The 18,063-nt window shown below is 41.6% G+C and overlaps 1 protein-coding gene across 4 annotated transcripts in view; it reads right to left on the reverse strand.

Moving 5' to 3' along the window:
- Window positions 1-17,237, reverse strand: part of BOC (BOC cell adhesion associated, oncogene regulated) — a 70,675-nt gene extending 53,438 nt beyond the window's left edge. For 2 of the 4 annotated variants that reach the window (XM_082221217.1, XM_082221214.1), the window contains exon 1: window positions 7,978-8,222. The gene's annotated coding sequence lies outside the window, so the exon portion shown is untranslated. Of the gene's footprint in view, window positions 1-7,977; window positions 8,223-8,364; window positions 8,464-15,958; window positions 16,098-17,171 lie in introns of those variants that run through there. The other 2 variants (XM_082221215.1, XM_082221216.1) reach the window with 2 other exon arrangements.
- Window positions 17,238-18,063: the final 826 nt, after the last annotated feature.

Consider the following 18,063-nt stretch of genomic DNA (forward strand, 5'->3'; position numbering starts at 1 on the left):
GCTGCTCGCAGGCAGAACTGTCTCTTGGCTGTCTCTTAGTGCAGACCCAGGTCATCGAGCCTGAGCTTCCACAGCCGCTGGCTGCCATGAACCACCATTGGCAGGATTGGCAGTAACAGCAGCAGATATGTCCTCTGCTTAAGATAATACTCTTGCTGATAATGCTGTTTCAAATGTGCATTTTACATTTTACTTCCCTGAGTAATGTTTTATCTCGAAATGTTAAGATAATTTGTTCTTGCTGCCTTAAATGCACATCCTGTGCTTGATCTTCTTTGTAATGTTTTGTTTTGAAATCTTTCAAGATAAAAGTTTAATTTCCTGTTAATTATGTTTCCTTGAATGCATTCTTTATATCTGACTTTCTTCTGCCAAGTTTTATTCTGGATTGTTTCATTTGATGCTTTAAACCGCTTTGAGTTTTTTTCTTTAAAATATAAAGCAGTATAATAATGAAATAAATAATAATAACAAGAACAACTAAATTGAGGCAAGCCATCTACAGCCTCCATTTGTCATGTACTTTTCTTATCAATATCAGTCAAGGCTGTACAGGTCTTTGAGAATTAGTGATGTGTGGTTGTGCATTCTCATTCCTTGAATATTCTGTACTTTAGTCTTCAACTGGTTGGCATTAAGGTAAGTTGTAACTGCAGTACCACAACCTCCTTTGGATGAATCAGTGAGTGTAAGAAAGCAAGCAGCACAAATGTAAACAGTCAGATAGAATAAAAGGAAGAGTAACAAACAAGATAAAACATTGAAAGTGGACTTCATGTTACAGATTGGTGTTAGCGATGGATCCCAGGGTTGAAAGTGTGAAAACAATCACACTAACTGCAGCCTAAGGTACCACCTAGGACCTTTTACTATATTAATAGGATGAGTGATCCATGTTCTCCATGTTGAAATTGAGAGCATTTGAACATTAAAAAAATAATTCCTACAGATTTTAAATGAGTAAAATGCTGCATGGTTATCACCTTATTTCTCTAATGTCAACCCTAGAGAAACAGAACAGTGAAACAGCAATTGTTTGTGATCCAGACAGCTGTTATGCACATCACACTGGAAAAAAGGAAGTATCTAAGAAGGAGTCACTGCAAGGGGAAACACTTTGGGAGCAGCAAAGATCCCACCCAAAAGGACTGGGGAAGAAGGTCAATGAGGTCTTCTCACCATCAGTTCTGCAAAGGCGGAATCTAACTCAAAGATGAAGGGTGAAACTATTCCTTTGATCGTTACAGTTCTTGCACTGGGGATTTGGTCAAGAAATTCTATCCTCCTTGAAAGATGGTTTTCATTTTTGATGGTTGCCCAAACTCCACCTTCTCTTTCCTCAAGACTTTCCTCAAGGTTTTTTGTTTTAAAAAACCCAAACCCTTTTTTTACCAAGAATTACTTCAGTTACCTTTTCTACCCTTCTAAACTTTCTCAGCCTAAACTTGAGGTGCTTTTCATGGCCTTTAGTACCCCAAATCATAAAGCAGGGTTGACCAGCTAAGTTTTTTTTTAATATAACATCATTATTTGTTTTTCATTTGTAACACCCTATCTAAGCCTACTTGCAAGAGCTCCAGAACTTGGCAAGAAATAGCACTGACTTTATTATGGAATCTGACTATCCATTAAGGGGGTTGTTTGTGCACCAAACTATATATTTTTGTGCTCCACCATGGTTGCCACTCATGATGAATGGGAAAAGAGAAATTCACAACATGACACCCTCAAGTCAAACAATGAGTCTGACTTCACAATACAGTTGGGCTGTATGGACAATTTGCCCCAGGTCTACTGGGTCTGTGGTGCAAGTTAACATATAGACCAGTTCAAAGTGTTTTATTGTGGAGAGAGTTGGTTAAATCTATGCATTATTCATTTTGGGGTAGACACAAAGACTGCATAAATGTACAATAATTATTAATAACCCAGAGGCTTCCAACTTAGTGGCAATTGGAAAGAATCTTTGTTGCATAATTCTGCCAGAATATTCCCACTCTGATTACTCTGTAAATGAATGGCCTACATTTATTTCATCTACAGTTGGATCCTTCACACAATTTCCCCCAAAGTATGTTAAAAAACATTTTCTTTGGCAACTGTACTAAAAATTGACTAATGGATTTGATGTCATTGCTCTTTCCTGCTCCCACCCTCAAATGTTGGCATCGCATCCGAAAGCTTCTCTAAAGATAAGGCCAACTTTGCTTTTTGGAGTGGGGAATTTGAAGGAATGGTTTAACAGAGAGAAGATGTAGAAGTCAGTCATCCGGGGTAGGGGAAAGGGGGTGATTGAAGATTACAACGGTCTCTCTGTACAGCTATTGGCTAAAAGTCTAGGTCAGTTGCCTACCTGCTCAAGATCATCAGCTGACCATCTTCAGGGCCAATTCAGCTATGCATAATCTTCTCATGCTTTAGTACAATCTCAAGCTTTCAGGTGGGAAGTCACTTGTTTTATACCCACACTTGTGAAAATCATACCCCGCACACCATAATGTAATACATCTGAAAGAAGACATGAAAGCAAGTCTTCTCGTTGAAGTGATACATTTTGGCTTGTTTCAAACAAGTGGTTTCCTACATGATAACTGAGTCCTCTGAGAAGACTATAAAAACTCAGGCATTAATAGTATGAATCTCCATTTGTCAAAGTACACGACAGAGCTGACATGCTGCCAACCCACAAAGCACAAAGACACCTTCCCAGAACACCTACAATTGGCACCATCTCTCTTTCGATCGTTGCCCATGAACCTAAGGCTCACACACTATTCATTCCCTCTCCTCCTCTCCACATGGGAATTACTTTTAAACAAGCAAAGAGATCCCCATTATGTTCACACTTGTGCAACTCTAGTTAGTTCAAACAAGCCAGGATTAAACTGCTAGTTCACTAACCATAGTTCAAAATAACCAGAGATCCCAAAATTCAGACATTAACAAGGAATTCTGTTAAGTTTTGAAGAAACAGGTACTTCTAATCTTCCCCTCAGAACTGCATCAGAGGAGAAGAGGGGATCATGTGAGCCCAATCATCATGTATGTAGCATGACCATACATAACACAGGGGTAGCCTGCTACAGGTGTTAGACTACAGTTCCCATCAGCTGCAGCCCACATGGCCAGTGGTCAGAAGGGATGATAGTTATAGTTTAAAAGCATATGGTAGCGTGCTGTTGCACTCATGCCCTGCTTGTTGGCTTGCCATAGCCATCTGGTTGCTCACTGAGAGAACAAAATGCTGGATTAGATTGGCTTTTGGTCTGGCCAATGGTTAGGGATAATGGGAATTGTAGTCCAGCATCATCTGCAGAATCACAGGCTCTTCATCCCTGCACTAAAGACAACTCTCTTCACACACTCACTCACTGCACAGTAACCATAGTACATTCCAATGTCACTAGGAAATGTATGCAAATAATCTAAGCATATCTGTCTTCTCCATCTGACTGGCATCGCAGAAGGGGACTGAAAATGGGTTCTCAACATTAATTTACAAGCAGACTATGTTAATTTTAACCAAGATTGGGAATAACTGAATTACAGCAGGAAGGTCTGCATGGTTTTGTGGCCTACTCTTGAATGCTTAACCATGGCTCCACTGTTATGATGGAACTGGACCTCTGCAATGTGATGCTGTGTTTAATAAACTCCTAATATTACTGTAAGCTGTAGTATTTAAGATGTTAACTCTATACACCTTAAAACATGACTCAGTAAAATCTGCAGAAACAAACTCTATTGCCAGACTACTCTTTGCAGAAAGATGCAAGGCAACACAAAGATCTGTTCCTTTCACAGAATACAAAATTATTAAGCAAGATGAAGCTTTATTTGCTTCATGAAATTTCCCCAGTTTGCTGAATCATCACTTGTAATAACACATTATCACAGTATATGGTCATATGAAGGCTATCAACTTTGGGAATGTTGGTGTTTGTAGATGGAAGCTCAATGAGTTAAAAGTTATCATTAAAGTTCTGCACCAATCTGCAACAAAACTGGTTTTCAACATTAAGAAATCAAACAATAAGTAAAATCTATCAAAATATACACAGGCATCATCATCAGTTTTTCAGCTGGAAAAGTTCAGACTAAAGCTCTTTGAAATAAAGTCTTCCTGAAAGTCAGCAAGGAAACTGAAAGATGACATGTCTTAAGCAGGAAGTTCCAACTCAGGCGCCACGACTAAGAAGTTCATGGTGGGGAACCTGTGGCCCTCCAGATGTTGCTGGACTTCAACTCCCATCAGCCTCAGTTAGCATGGCCAATGGTCAGAGATTATGTGAGTTTTAGGCCAGCAACATCTGGAGGGCCACAGGTTCCCCACCCATACACCATATTGTCGTCAGAAGGTAACATGACCAAAGCCAACACGCATACCAGGGTCACAGCTATACAGTAACACATTCAGCAATGTCTGTCACAGTGACCTCATTCAGACCTAACATTAAACATGGATTTGTATTTATACTAGGAATGTATTGAATACTGGATTTTTGTCTGACCCCTTGAAAGTGTAGATAAGGAGTCTCAGAGCTTTTCATCAGAAACAGCCAACACCTGTTGCTAAGATAGGATTATTATGCATTGAACTTTTAATGTGCTTAATTGTTTTTGTCTAGAAAGTTCCATTCTGCAACACTGCAGAGTTCTATTTACTGCCATGCAAAAGATTGATAAAGCAATCCTCCAAGATCAGATTAGCCTGTAAAATGAGTATCAAGGAAGGCTATTCAGTATGAAGAACCAATCATTAAAAAGTTCACAAGCTGAACTCACCAACACCATCACTAACAGGGAGATTTCCAGATTCATACCAACTTACTATGCCTCCTACTGAAGTCAATGGCACAAGTCTCTCATCACCTTTGGGAGCCAAAACAGGCCAAGATAATGAGCTTCCCCAAGTCTACCCCCCTATACCAACAGTAGTTCTTGTGTCTTGCCTATCCATATGGCTGTTATAGGCATGACCTTAAGCTACTCACCACAAACCAGCCCTTAAGCTATAAAGGTAGAGGGTGTTTTAAATATATATATGGGTTGTGCTTGTTTCCTCTGCCAGCCTATATAAAGAAAGTGTTTTGGTTATTCCTCCTTTCTAGGAATTAAAGATGGGTGTAAATCAATCAGAAAACTGACTCACTCTTTTGCTGTAGCTAAATTTTCAGCATCTCAATACTACTAACCTTTCTTTACCAACAGAAGCGACTGGTTTAACAACTTCTCTTTCACATGATTGTGGCTGCAGTTATTTATTATTGCAAGTTGTGATGAATGCTATAACGATTTGCATTCATGAGTTAGATATATGTTATCACAGGTTTGTGGGTTAGAAAAGAATTATAGAAGTCAGCTTGAGCAAGGAATAGACTTTCCAGATCTTGTGCTTTGTACGCAGGAATGTATACCACTCCTACCTCAAACTCCCAACTGTCTATGCCTTCCCTATACAATCTCTGGGAGAAAGACCTAGGGTCTGTTTGAAACTGCCACATTCTCACATTGTGGACCTTCATTAGTCACTGCAGTGGAACCGCTGGACTGGAAACAAACTACAAACTGAAGACTTAAATGCAAATAGTAAAAGCTGGAACCTGCACTCCGCAGCTAGTAGAGAATTAATAGGAGCAGAATCTACATTTCTAAGTGGCAAACTTTACAGAAGACATTACAGAAAGGGTCTGGGAGGGTTTATTATTAACAGGAAGCAACATATGTGTGTGAGAGAGGGAATTAGGTTGAAAAGGAAGACAATAGATATATATATAATATTCTTCATTGGTTAAAAGTAGTTAGGGTGGTATTCTTTATGGGTCAACTCTACTGTAAAAAGGGTTGTGCCTCTGAGGTTTATTCACCAAGTATGTACCAGTTCAACAACAGATGCAGGACCAATAAAAACTCTCTCTATTTTCTGACTCTCATTCTTTCAGACTAAGCTGGTGATGTTCTAAAAATCAGTTATCAACAAAGACACAGACACAGACATCAATAAAAAATAGCTGGGGCAACATTTGATTATTAGAACAATGACCAAATTTTGCACAATGAACCCCAACAGAACATGTGGTGCATTGATATAGGACAGTTCAGTTCCATTACACAACGCACAGTGAGGTAAATCCATACCTAAATAGACACAAATCTCCTGGATAGCTGTCATAATATCTGAATCGTTGTTAGAAACAGCCACATGCAATTTAAACTTTACTCTTTAGCTACAAGCAAGGACATTGTGCCTGGACATAACCATCTTCTACAGGTTTCATTAAGAAAGTGGTTGGGAAGCCTGAAGAGCTAAACAAGAGAGTGGTGAACAGCTCTTGGCTTCCAGCTATGCATCTTTCACATAAATATTACCTTATTTTTCCTTTGCTTAAACAAACTATAATATATATATTTAATTTCCAAAAACTCATAGAGAGTTTTACACACATATAGGATGAGCTGCAGGTTTGTAGTCTTAAAAGTAATGGAGATGGGATCATAAAAAAACACAAGGAAGTTTTTCAAAATTAGATTTATCATACCATAATTCACAGGAAAATCCCAGTTCACCTAGAACTTTTACAAGTTTAACATAAGCACAATATCAATATAGTTTTGCTATATACAATTACAATATATGGACATCCAATTTTTTAAAAAACTAAAATGTTAGTAAGAGTTTTTAATTAACTGAAGTATTTCAGAAATGAGGGCTCTTGGAAATATTTCTCAAGAACACCAAGGTTACAACCCAGCCAACAGTAAGCACCTTTTTGACCTACTGAAACCAACTGGAGAATTAAGCAGGTGCAGAACTCTCTTCCAATGAAATCCCTAAATCTTAAAAGGGCTTAAGGACAGCTGGATTATGCCCAAGGTGTTTACATAAGTTTTGCTACTTGAGGATTCTCCCCACTTTATTAGCAAGTGTTAAATATCCTTTTGAAAAGCTGAACTGGGAAGTTCCTGCAAATAACTTTTACCTCTCAATCACAAGTCTCTGACAAAATCTTACAACCAAAACAAGGCATCTAAGATATAAAATCCTCTAAAATACTTTTCTACCTACTACCGTCAATTTATTTTTCATTTAAAGATGGAAACAAAAAGTTTACAAAAATAAGCAGTTGAACAGGCAAATGCAGACAACAAACTTGTTTACTCTGAGCAAACTCATTCATGCATTCTCTATGTTGCAGCAGCCTGCATTGTCACAAGCAAAAGATGCTGCAGCATTTACATGCTCCCCCCCCCCCAATCTTTTCAAGTTTCTAAAAAACTTTTAAATAAATCTACCCTACTGATGCAGGCTTGCTACAAGGCATTTCCTAGATTGCCTTACAAGCCTGAACTAAGATGATAAAGAAAGTTTATTTCTCCCCCATTTCTTTCATTTTTTAAAAAACAACCAAACACATTGCAATCTCTGGTGGACTTTTGGCAAGAGCTGGAGCTGAATTGTACAGAGCAATTGCCAGGTCCTCCATTACTGCCAAAATGATGGCAAAAAAGTGAAACAGCCAGGCTGCAAATCTCACCTGCCCAGTGAAAAACAAACCTGCACAAACCAGAGAAAGTTAAAAGAACCATGGGAAAATCTTGACTTCTTATAAACTATCAAACTCATCCTACATCTCCCCGCAAAAAAGGAAAACAGCCAAACATCCCGGTTCTGTCCTCCCAAATTCCCAACACCACAAATTACTGTTACACGGGGAAGCCTATGACTTTATTTTGCTCCTCGGTTTTGTTTGATTTTGTTTAAAATCAAACTCTGGGGTTGTTTTGTTGTTGTTGTTGTTGCTGCTGCTGCTGCTTCCCTCACCCAAGATGATGCTGAAGGGAGAGCGGTTACCGAAAAAGAAAAGGAAAAAAGGAAAAGAAGGGAGTTTTTAAAGATAAGGAAAGAAACAGCAACAAAGAACCCCAAACCCCAAGAATGAGGATCTCCCAGCCCGGGCAGTTCAACTAGGCACTCACCCAAATAAAGCTGATGTTGAGAATCTGGATGGAGGAGGTTTAAGGGAGAAAGAGAGGCTGTTGTACTTGGGAGCAGGCTGCTTTTAGGAAGAGTCCGCAGCTTCCCTACAAAGCTGAGCGGAAGAGGAAGAAGAAACTGCAGAGAGCCGAGAAAGCCACTGGGATCGAGGCAGCCGGAGCCTCCATATGGAAGAAGGTTTTTTGGATGACTGAACTCTCAAACAATTCCCTTCTTTTTGCTAACCCGGCTCCGAAGCCTCCCAGTCCTGCCCCCGCCTCCCCTGGCGGAGGAGGAGGGGAAAAGGGAGGAGCCGCAGAAGGGGAAAGGGGGAAATGGAACTGCCAGGGGGGGAAAGAAAAAGGAAAGTATACTCAAAAAAAAATCACCTTTTCTCCCCCCAGAAGAAGTCCGGAGCGGGATGAGAGCAGATCGCCCTCTTGCACCTGAGGTTTAAAGAAGGGAAGGCGATGTTACAGGGGATCGCAGAGGAAAACCGACACCCCCCCCAAGGCCTCGCCAATCCGAGAGAAGCGGAAGCTGGGAAAGTTGGGCTGAAAAGTTTTGCAAAGAAAGGAGGAGGGTCTCTCCCTCCCTCCCTCTCCCTCCATACCACCCCTTTGCTTTCTGCAGTTGGTATGTGGCAGTCCTCCGTCAAAGCTCCCGATCGCTATTCATCAGTGCTGGGCTGGGAGGGGGTGTAACGAGGCGAGCGGGGGAGTCAGGAGCAGCGTCTTTAACTATAGCGGAGGCTCATTTTTTAGAGCACACTAGACTGATCACAGCAGGCTGTTTAGGCAGGGATGTGGAGAGAGGGCAGATCACTCGGAACAATCTGCCGCGCTGTTGGGGGTGGGGGGGGGAGAGACCCACGAGGTTGCCTAGATGCGGCTCCTACTAAACAAGTTACCTCCCCTTGTCCTGGAAAGTTAGCACCGCTAACAGAAGCCCCCTTGGATCGCTTCCCTCGATTGCACATAAGAAAGTTTGCTGAATGGTGTGCATTGCGTATACGAGATTGTAGAACTGAGGGCCATCGCGTCTTTCCCCAGGGCATCTTTAAGTTATTTGTTTATAAATTTAAACAACGTGGTTATGGCATATTACAAGCTATGGACAGGAACAGGGAGGGTGTAGCACGCTAACAAGAGGGGACAGGTTGCACAGGGAATTCGATAGCGTAGGCAGGTCCAAAGGACCTGTTCACAGAGAGCGGTCGACCAGTTTTGCTTGCACAAAGTTTACGCAAACGTTAGATTATATTCAAACTTTCTAGCATTCACTGATTTCCTCACAGGGCCGTAATGCAAGGGGGAGGCCAGCTGAGGTGGAAAACAAGATGGAGGGTTAGAAATAAATAAATAAATTAATAATAATAATAATAATAATAATATTTTATTTATACCCCACCCATATAGCTGGGTTGTAAAGGGTTGATAGAATTTATTCTTCTCCCATAAGAGGCCACTTCCACAAGAGCCACTTATTATGCATTCATCCTGATTTGTTTGCACAAAGTTCACAGGGTGGTTAGACAGCGCTGACTATTCCATTCATTCTAATGTGTCTCTGGGAGGGTTATACAGCATTGTGTCAAGCAACTGTCATCCCACACTTTCCAGTGTGTTTCCCCATAATTTTTCTTCTTACAAAATATGCAATGGCAGGGGAAATGATTGTTATGCAAGAGCACCAAATGCTCTTTAATTGCCCAAGCTGCCCTTGGAGGTATGTGATTGAATCCCACTGGAAAACAGCAACTGTCCAGAAGCACTCTCAGGGTCACCCAGTGAAATTGATTGGTGGTAGATGTGACAAAAGAAAGTATTTATTAATCAGATTTCTCCATCTGATACGGCAACTCATCCTGGACCTATGGAATTCACGGTCATGATGGTGATGGTCATTGGTTTAGAATGACTTTAAAATGATATTGGACAAATTCATGGAGGTTAGTCTTAGGCATAAGAACCCTGTTGGATCAGGCCAAAGGCCCATCTAGGCCCAACAACTTGTTGTCATAGTCACCTACCAGAAAGCCCACAAGCAGGACCTGGGTGTACAACACTCTCCTCACTTACAGTTCCCAACAACTGGTATTCAGAGGCATATTGCTCTGAACGGAAGCTGAACATAGCCATCCTGGCTGCATGCTTCATGAATTTCTCTTATCCTCTTTTTAAGCCATCCTAGTTGGTGGCTATCACCATCTCTTTTGGGAGCAAATTCCATTGTTTACCAACGCGCTGTATGAAGAAGTATTTCCTTTTTTCTATTCTGAATCTTCCAACATTCAGCTTCATTGGATGTCCCCAAGTTCTAGAATTATGAGAGAGAGAACGTCTCTTTGTCCACTTTCTGCACACAATGTATAATTGTATACACCACCATCCTGTCCCCCTTTACTCACCTTTCTTTTAACTAAAAAGCTCCTAAAATTGTAACCTCTCCTCATTGGGAGGTTGCTCCAACCCTTTGATCATTGGTTGCTCTTTTCTGAAACTTTTCCATCTCTACAATATCCCTTCTGAGGTGGGACAACCAGAAGAATATACAATATTCCAAGTGCAGTCATACCATAGATTTGTGTAAAGGCGTTATGATATTGCCACTTTTACTTCCAATCCCTTTCCTAATGTACCCTAGCATGGCATTTGTCTTCTTCATAGCTGCTGCACACTGGGTCAGCCACTTCATTGAGCTAAGACTGTCACTGAAGTCCCCCCCCCTCAATGTGTATCACTTGACACTTTGATCTGAGCCAATAGAACTCTTCTTGCATTCTTACACACTTTTGTCTTCAGATCATGAGACCTGGCCACAAAAAAATTAAAAATTAAATCTTGCAATTAGAAACGGGATGGGGGAACAACCTACCAAACTGCTCTGAGCTGTATGTCCATCCACCCATGCCTCCACTTCTAGTGAAGCCTCACAGGAGGTTGAAAACATGGCTAAATCTTAGGAGGGGGATTCCTTTGAGATTCTAGTAGGCTGATATTGATAGGGAAGCGCAAGACTAAAACTCATTATTTCACTATCCTGCTTAATTTATTCCAACTCACATAAAGGTTTCTAAACCCAGAATAAAATCACCAGACTTTTATGAAACTCTTTCAGGCCTCAACTGGTGACATCTGGTTAAGTATGTAAGTCACTTGGTCTACAACCAAAGTCTAAGTAGTCTCAGAACTTCCAAGTATAGCTTAGTCCATGACCTGGCCATGAGTAGAGTCAGTCACAAAACAAGGATAAGAGCTGTGTTATCCCACTAGTTGTCAAAGAGATTTTAAAGTAAAACATGGAGTAAGTTGACTCCATTTTAGAACAAAATAACTTGCCCAATAATTGATATAAATAAGAGTGGTTTTGAACGCGGAGATGGTGTATTTGTCTGAACGCAATATCTCCCTGACCGCATGATCCCCATTGAGTTCCTATCTGAAAGCAGAATTTGGATCAGATGGTTTGGGGAATCCATGTTCAAATAAATGTGGCTCACAGCTTATATTAAGCGGGAAACAGGCTAGATCTTGGCCCAGTATACCTGAAGAAGTGCTCAGCCTGGACACTGAGGTCCAGCGCCAGGGGCCTTCTGACGATTCCCTCACTGCAAGAAGTGAGGTTACAGGGAACCAGGCAGAGGGCCTTCTCGGTAGTGGCACCCGCCCTGTGGAACGCCCTCCCATCAGATGTCAAGAAAATTAACAACTGCCTGACTTTTAGAAAACATCTGAAGGCAGCTCTGTTTAGGGAAGTTTTTAATGTTTGATTCTATTTTTAATATTCTGTTGGGAGATGCCCAGAGTGGCTGGGGAAACCCAGCCAGATGGAAGGGGTATAAATAATAAATTATAATGATGATGATGACTCAGGACTTAGCCACACCTCTGTTTGCCCTGCACTTTCCACCCAGGAAACCCAATCTTTAGCGCTGTATCAGAACAAACTTCAATAGGGCTTCCCATGAATTGCCATTTGTTCTGATTTATTGCTAAAAAGCGGGTTTTCCAGCAAAAAGTGGCGCAAGGCAAAGGGGAAACCACTTGGACCTGCACTTTTTAGGCACAGGACAAGTGGAAGTTTGGATGAGCCTACGCTCCTAATCTAACTGTTTAGGGTGAGGGGTTATAATCTGAACTTTCTTTAATGAACAAGCTTGTAGTCTATTTACCTTCCCTTATTAATGTGAGTTCCATGTGCTGACTTTGATACTGATTCAGCTTGCAAAGCTGCTTCATGCCTTTGATTCTCTAGGATGGGAGACAGAGATGTTTTTCTACATAACACCACTAGAACATTGCAAAAAAAGGCACGAGTTGTGTGCACATTAACTTGCATTACCTAGGAATCAAAACTTTGAAAAAGATCCAGGGAAAACAAATAATAAGACCTAAAGCAGTAATCCTCCCCCCCCTGCTTTAATGTTTTCTATGGAAGGTGATAAAACAACATTTTTGTTCCCTTACTGGAGTGGAAACTCTTTTTGATGGCAGTTGTGATTATTTTAAATAAGATAGTTTAGGCAACACTTTTTAAAGGTATATAAATATGAAACACCTCAGTACGCACAAAAAAACCAGACTGTATTGGTGGGAATAAAGATGAACCATGTTAGAGATTCCTCCTTCCCTGTACTGTTCACAAACACAAGAATGTATGTACAGTATTCACATTCAGAGAAAGTCTCTTTTTATGTTGGTATTAGTTTCTATTTGCGTGAATGGACTCAAAATTTGCCACCTTATTTGTGTTGAATTTCTCAGGTGGGACAACGCTGCACTAGATGAAAAATCTAATCTGGCCTAAAGTACCGTATTTTTCGCCCCGTAGGGCGCACTGGCCCATAGGACGCACCTAGTTTTTTGGGGGGGAAATAAAGAAAAAAAATTATTCCCCCCCCCCAGGCGCAGGGCTGGGGCAGAGGAAGCCCGAGCTTACCCCAACCCCAGCCCCCAGAACAGGCAGCTCTCCGCAAGCCTTGGGAGATCGGCGCGACTTCCCACCGGGCTCCCATGCCTTGCGGATATCTGCCTGAAGCCCAAACCAGGTCGGGGGACAGCGGGGAGGCGGAGCGCCACCATCCCGCTGTTCCCCGACCTGGTTTGGGCTTCAGGCAGGGAGAAGCGCGCTTCTCCCCACTGCCAGCCTCCAAAACAGGTCGGGGAACCAAAGCCCGGGGCGCGCTGTGCAGCGCGCCCCAGGCTTCGAGATGCAGGCTGTTATCCCCAAGCCTGGAGAGCGAGAGGGGTCGGTGCGCACCGACCCCTTCGCTCTCCAGGCTTCAGCAAAAGCCTGCATTCGCCCCATAGGACGCACACACATTTCCCCTTCATTTTTGGAGGGGAAAAAGTGCGTCCTATAGGGCGAAAAATATGGTACATTTCTATGGTTTCTTCAGAGTTTCTGTTGTGTTTAAGTGATTTGCTTAGAATAGAAAAACCTCATTAAACTAACTAGTGGGGTTTCACATGTGGCCATTCTTGAAAGTAGATTCACGTAAACTTTTGCACTGCTGGCTAGCTTTTTGCAGTCCTCTCACGGTAGGTAGCACATTGATCCCTGCTCTGTGAAACAACGTATGTTCAGAATTGCAAGCCCACAAGAGTTTGGCAGGCTTTTAAGATCAAGTCCGATAAATCTTGGCTAGTCTACATCAGTGGTGGGGAATCAGTGGCCCTCCAGAGGTTATGGAACTATAACTCTCATCAACCTCAGCCAGTGTGGCTAAAGGTCAGTGGTGATGTGAGTTATAATACAGCAACAGCTAGACAGCCACAGGTTCCCCACACTGGTCTACACTGAACATCTATTGGGACAGTGTTCACATCCACACCATACATTTAAAGCACATGACTCCCCCCCCCCCCAAATCCTGGAAGTCATAGTTTACCCCTCACAGAGTTTACAGTTCCCAGCACCCTTAACAAACTATAGTTCATAGGATTCTTTTGAGGGAAGCTGTGTGCTTCAAGGGTGCACTTAATGAGCTTCAAATGCATGGGGTGGGTGAAGTCTCTTGTACACAGACACCTTCCTTGAGATTATTCCAGAAAATCTGCTTTAAAAAAAATTAAATAACTATATGAACACACCCAAGTGTGGAATGAGTTCTAGGTAATGCCAAAATTTGTAACCATCTCGCCCACCGTTCAAAGTTATTTCATGTTAGAGAGCCATTCCAATGGCCTTCTAGAAGGCCAATCAGTTTAATAGCCCAGGGCAGATATTCACACCTAGAATGTTGTCTCTACTAGTCTCTGATTTTTCTTGCCTTTCTGGTACAGTATAGCTTCCCAGGGTTCAATCCTACTGTGGGAGTGGGGATTAACTAGGATTAACAACAAAAGTAAAGAGGTAAGCTACAAGTGAATCAGACAGGGTGTCTGACAAGTATGTACAATCTTCGTGGTGGATTCTTGGAAATGTGCTCAATATTGTGTCTCTCCCCCCCCCCTTTCTGTTGTAATGTGTTGTTTCTTTAAGTGGGTGAAGGGCAATGATTTTTCTGCATTCAAAACAAATTGTTAAGATACCAGAGAATGTCCAATATCAGCAACTTCTGAATACTGGAGTTTTCATTGTTGACACTTGCCCTGTATAAGCTCCTTGGTGGAGCTTATCCCTACAATAATTTCCAGCTTCTGGCTTGGAAGGCTATTCCCATGCCTTCGCTAGATGCATGGTAGAAATAAATTCAATAGGTGAAGCATCACCCACCATAACTTTGAAATGATGGGGAAAGCAACACCTGGCAAACCTCTCTCTACCATACAGCTATTCAAGGCACAGGAGAAGTCACTGGGTCATAGAATCTAACAGCTGGAAAGAGATTCAAAGGTCCTCAAGTCCAACCCCACACTGATGCAAGAAATTTACTACTACAGCACCCTTGAGAGGTGTGTTATACTGGGATGTTCTTTGTGGTATTTTGGAGGTAAACACTTCCATATGTCAGCAACAGGATGAGTTAACAACAGGATGAGTTCTCCATAAAAGTTTATGTTCTTAAATGCCATTCTGACCATCTAAGCTTTGTTATTTGGAGGTTTAAACTTGCATGCAAGCATTTTAACACTGACTTCTGAGCATGTGATTTGCATCTGAAACTACAATACAGTGGTGCCCCGCAAGACGAATGCCCCGCAAGACGGAAAACCCGCTAGACGAAAGGGTTTTCCGTTTTTGAGCTGCTTCGCAAGACGATTTTCCCTATGGGCTTGCTTTGCAAGACGAAAACGTCATGCAAGTGTTCCGATTTTTTTTCGCTCCCTCCCCCTTTTTCTAAGCCGCTAAGCTGCTAATAGCCTTTTAGCCGCTAATCCGCTAAGCCTTTAATAGCCGCTAAACCGCTAATAGCGCTAAGCCGCTAATAGGGTTGCTTCGCAAGACGAAGAAACCGCTAGACGAAGAGACTCAAGGAATGGATTAATTTCGTCTTGCGAGGCACCACTGTAGTACAGACACGGCCTTGGAAGGCAAGAGTGTGTCTGAAGCATATTACATCATATGTAAAACAAGGTGGGACCAGGAAATCTTCACATCCTATCGACATATAGATAAAAGCTTATTGTTTCTATCACTGCTAACACTTATAATGTCTAACAATGGGAATAAAACATAATTTCTGCTATACCAATGAGAAATGAAGTAGTTATATTTCAAAATTACCTTTCATCAAAACGAATCAGATCGTCTCAGATTTTGAGCTTGGGGAATGTTGGTATGTTGGAAGGGCTGAATGTTTTCTTCTTTTGTGTTCCTTTAATTTTGTTTAGATTCGCATGCAGGATTACCATATTTTATAATCATTATTTTCCCGGGCTTGTATATTCTGTGATTTTAATTTATACTTTGTCCGTACACCTTTAAAAGGGTCGGTCGATTGAATCTTTAACAAAGGCCTCCTTTTTTCCAGAGTGTTAACATCTATTTAACATCAGTGACTGATTAACAAAAACAGTTTTAAGATTTTCAACTCACTGCTCAAAAATGGATGGCTTCTCTCTGCTTCCCCAGTTACTTCAAAACTCTGCATCCTCAGAGCTGCCGAAACTCCAGCTGTTTGATATTGTGCTGCTGAAGGTGGGGGGCACAGGAGCACTCCAGATGAAAGATGGTGCTGAAAAGAAATTGAACAGTGGTGTTTCGATAAGATCCTCAGTGGGAATCGGGCTCCTTTAAATTTGCTCATTCAGGCTGTTGTGCCAGTGAGATTTCTCATACATCCTGCTATGGTGAATTTATTCACCCTCCCAGGCCATCTAATTCTGAATGAGCAAATAAACAAGGTAGTGGAAGTGGGGAGGGAACAAGACTCCACCCCAAATCAGAACCCCAAATCCAAATAGTCATAAACTATGACAAAGTCAGATTCTGATCTGAATTTTGTGATTTGTTTTTTATCTCTAACAATGGAACTCAAATAATTACATGCTTCCAGCTAGCAGAAGTTCAGAGGTGGAAATGTATGGTATTGATTTACCACTAAAAAAAAAAAGTCCTCTGCAGTTTTCTCAGCACTGTGGGTTGGTTTCTTTGCTTAAGGCCCAAATCATGAATTTCATGTTTGATTTTAAAACTATTGAAAAATAAATACTGAGTTTGGGCAACCAATAACCCAAATGAAAATAGAATCTGGGTGAGAGTCAGACAGAGAATAACAGCTGTAGGGTAATGTGAATATAATGTCTACCAGTGAATACATTTTTAAGCCTTTTTAAAAAAATGTATTGTTGGCGTATTGGGGGTCTCCAGAACATGTTGGTGGTGAGATGATTAAGGAGAGCTTTTATTATTTCATTATGAAGACCAGCTAATCTGAGGGAGACAGCCTGCATTAGAAGTGATCAGAAGTCACTGCCACTGCTATAAGAGAGGCAAGGATCACTTTCAGAATGAAGTGAATAAGAAGCCCTTAGCTTAAAGACTTTAGAAGCTGGTTTCACTTTGTTTACTTTTGTTATAAGGCTATTTGTTCGTTTGATAATCCATAGGAAATGGGATAGTTTCTCTCCGGAATTAAACAAACAAACAAAACCTTGTTTGGTCAGTGAAGAGATTAGAAAAGAGTTTTAGAGAAGGGATTCAGGAATTAGACATCTTTTGACATAAAAGCAAGAGAAAATTAAACAAGAAATTAGAGAAGATCAAGACAGAGAGGGCTGTGTAAATGAAACTGTGGGAGTTTACTTACACATTGCAAAAGTGTCTTGTTGGGTTTTCAAATTCTCCATTGGTGGATTGATCCTGACTGATCTGCCTTGGTGTAAAAATCAAACAACATGGTATTTTATTGAAGACAGCAGAACAGACTTACGTAGGAACAACTAAAACAGTGTTTAAAACAGTACAAAAAAAAGTTAAAGATAGGTATTTCTTACACATGGTTTTTAAACCTTTTCACCCAACTGGAAATGTTTTAATATGCCTGTAGGCAGCTCGAAGGGACACGGGTGGCGCTGTGGGTTAAACCACAGAGCCTAGGACTTGAGGATCAGAAGGTTAGCGGTTCGAATCCCCGTGACGGAGTGAGCTCCCATTGCTCAGTCCCTGCTCCTGCCAACCTAGCAGTTTGACAGCACATCAAAGTGCAAGTAGATAAATAGGCGGGAAGGTAAACGGCGTTTCCGTGCACTGCTCTGGTTCGCCAGAAGCGGCTTAGTCATGCTGGCCACATGACCCGGAAACTGTACGCCGACTCCCTCAGCCAATAAAGTGAGATGAGCGCCGCAACCCCAGAGTCGGTCACGACTGGACCTAATGGTCAGGGGTCCCTTTACCTTTAGGCAGCTCGAAGGTGCTGGGAGGTTGACACAACTGCAAGCATTAACAACTCATCCATCCTGAACACTCTCTAATCTCAGGTTTGTAATCTTCTTTCTGGACAGAAGATCTATCAGAAAAAACTCCACCTGCTGCAGAAAAAGTAGGTGGCATAGGGTCTTTCTCCACAAGGAGCATTGCTGGTTCAGTTGAGGAAGTGATCATTGTGTTTTTGGATGTAGAGCTCAGCAGCCTGCCATCTGAAGGGATACAGGCTCCCCATCCCTAATATATAGCTTTACCAAGCAGACTTCCATCCAGGC

This window comes from Podarcis vaucheri (assembly GCF_965113315.1).
Source record: "Podarcis vaucheri genome assembly, chromosome: 4".
In the NCBI taxonomy this organism is placed as follows: Eukaryota; Metazoa; Chordata; class Lepidosauria; order Squamata; family Lacertidae; genus Podarcis; species Podarcis vaucheri.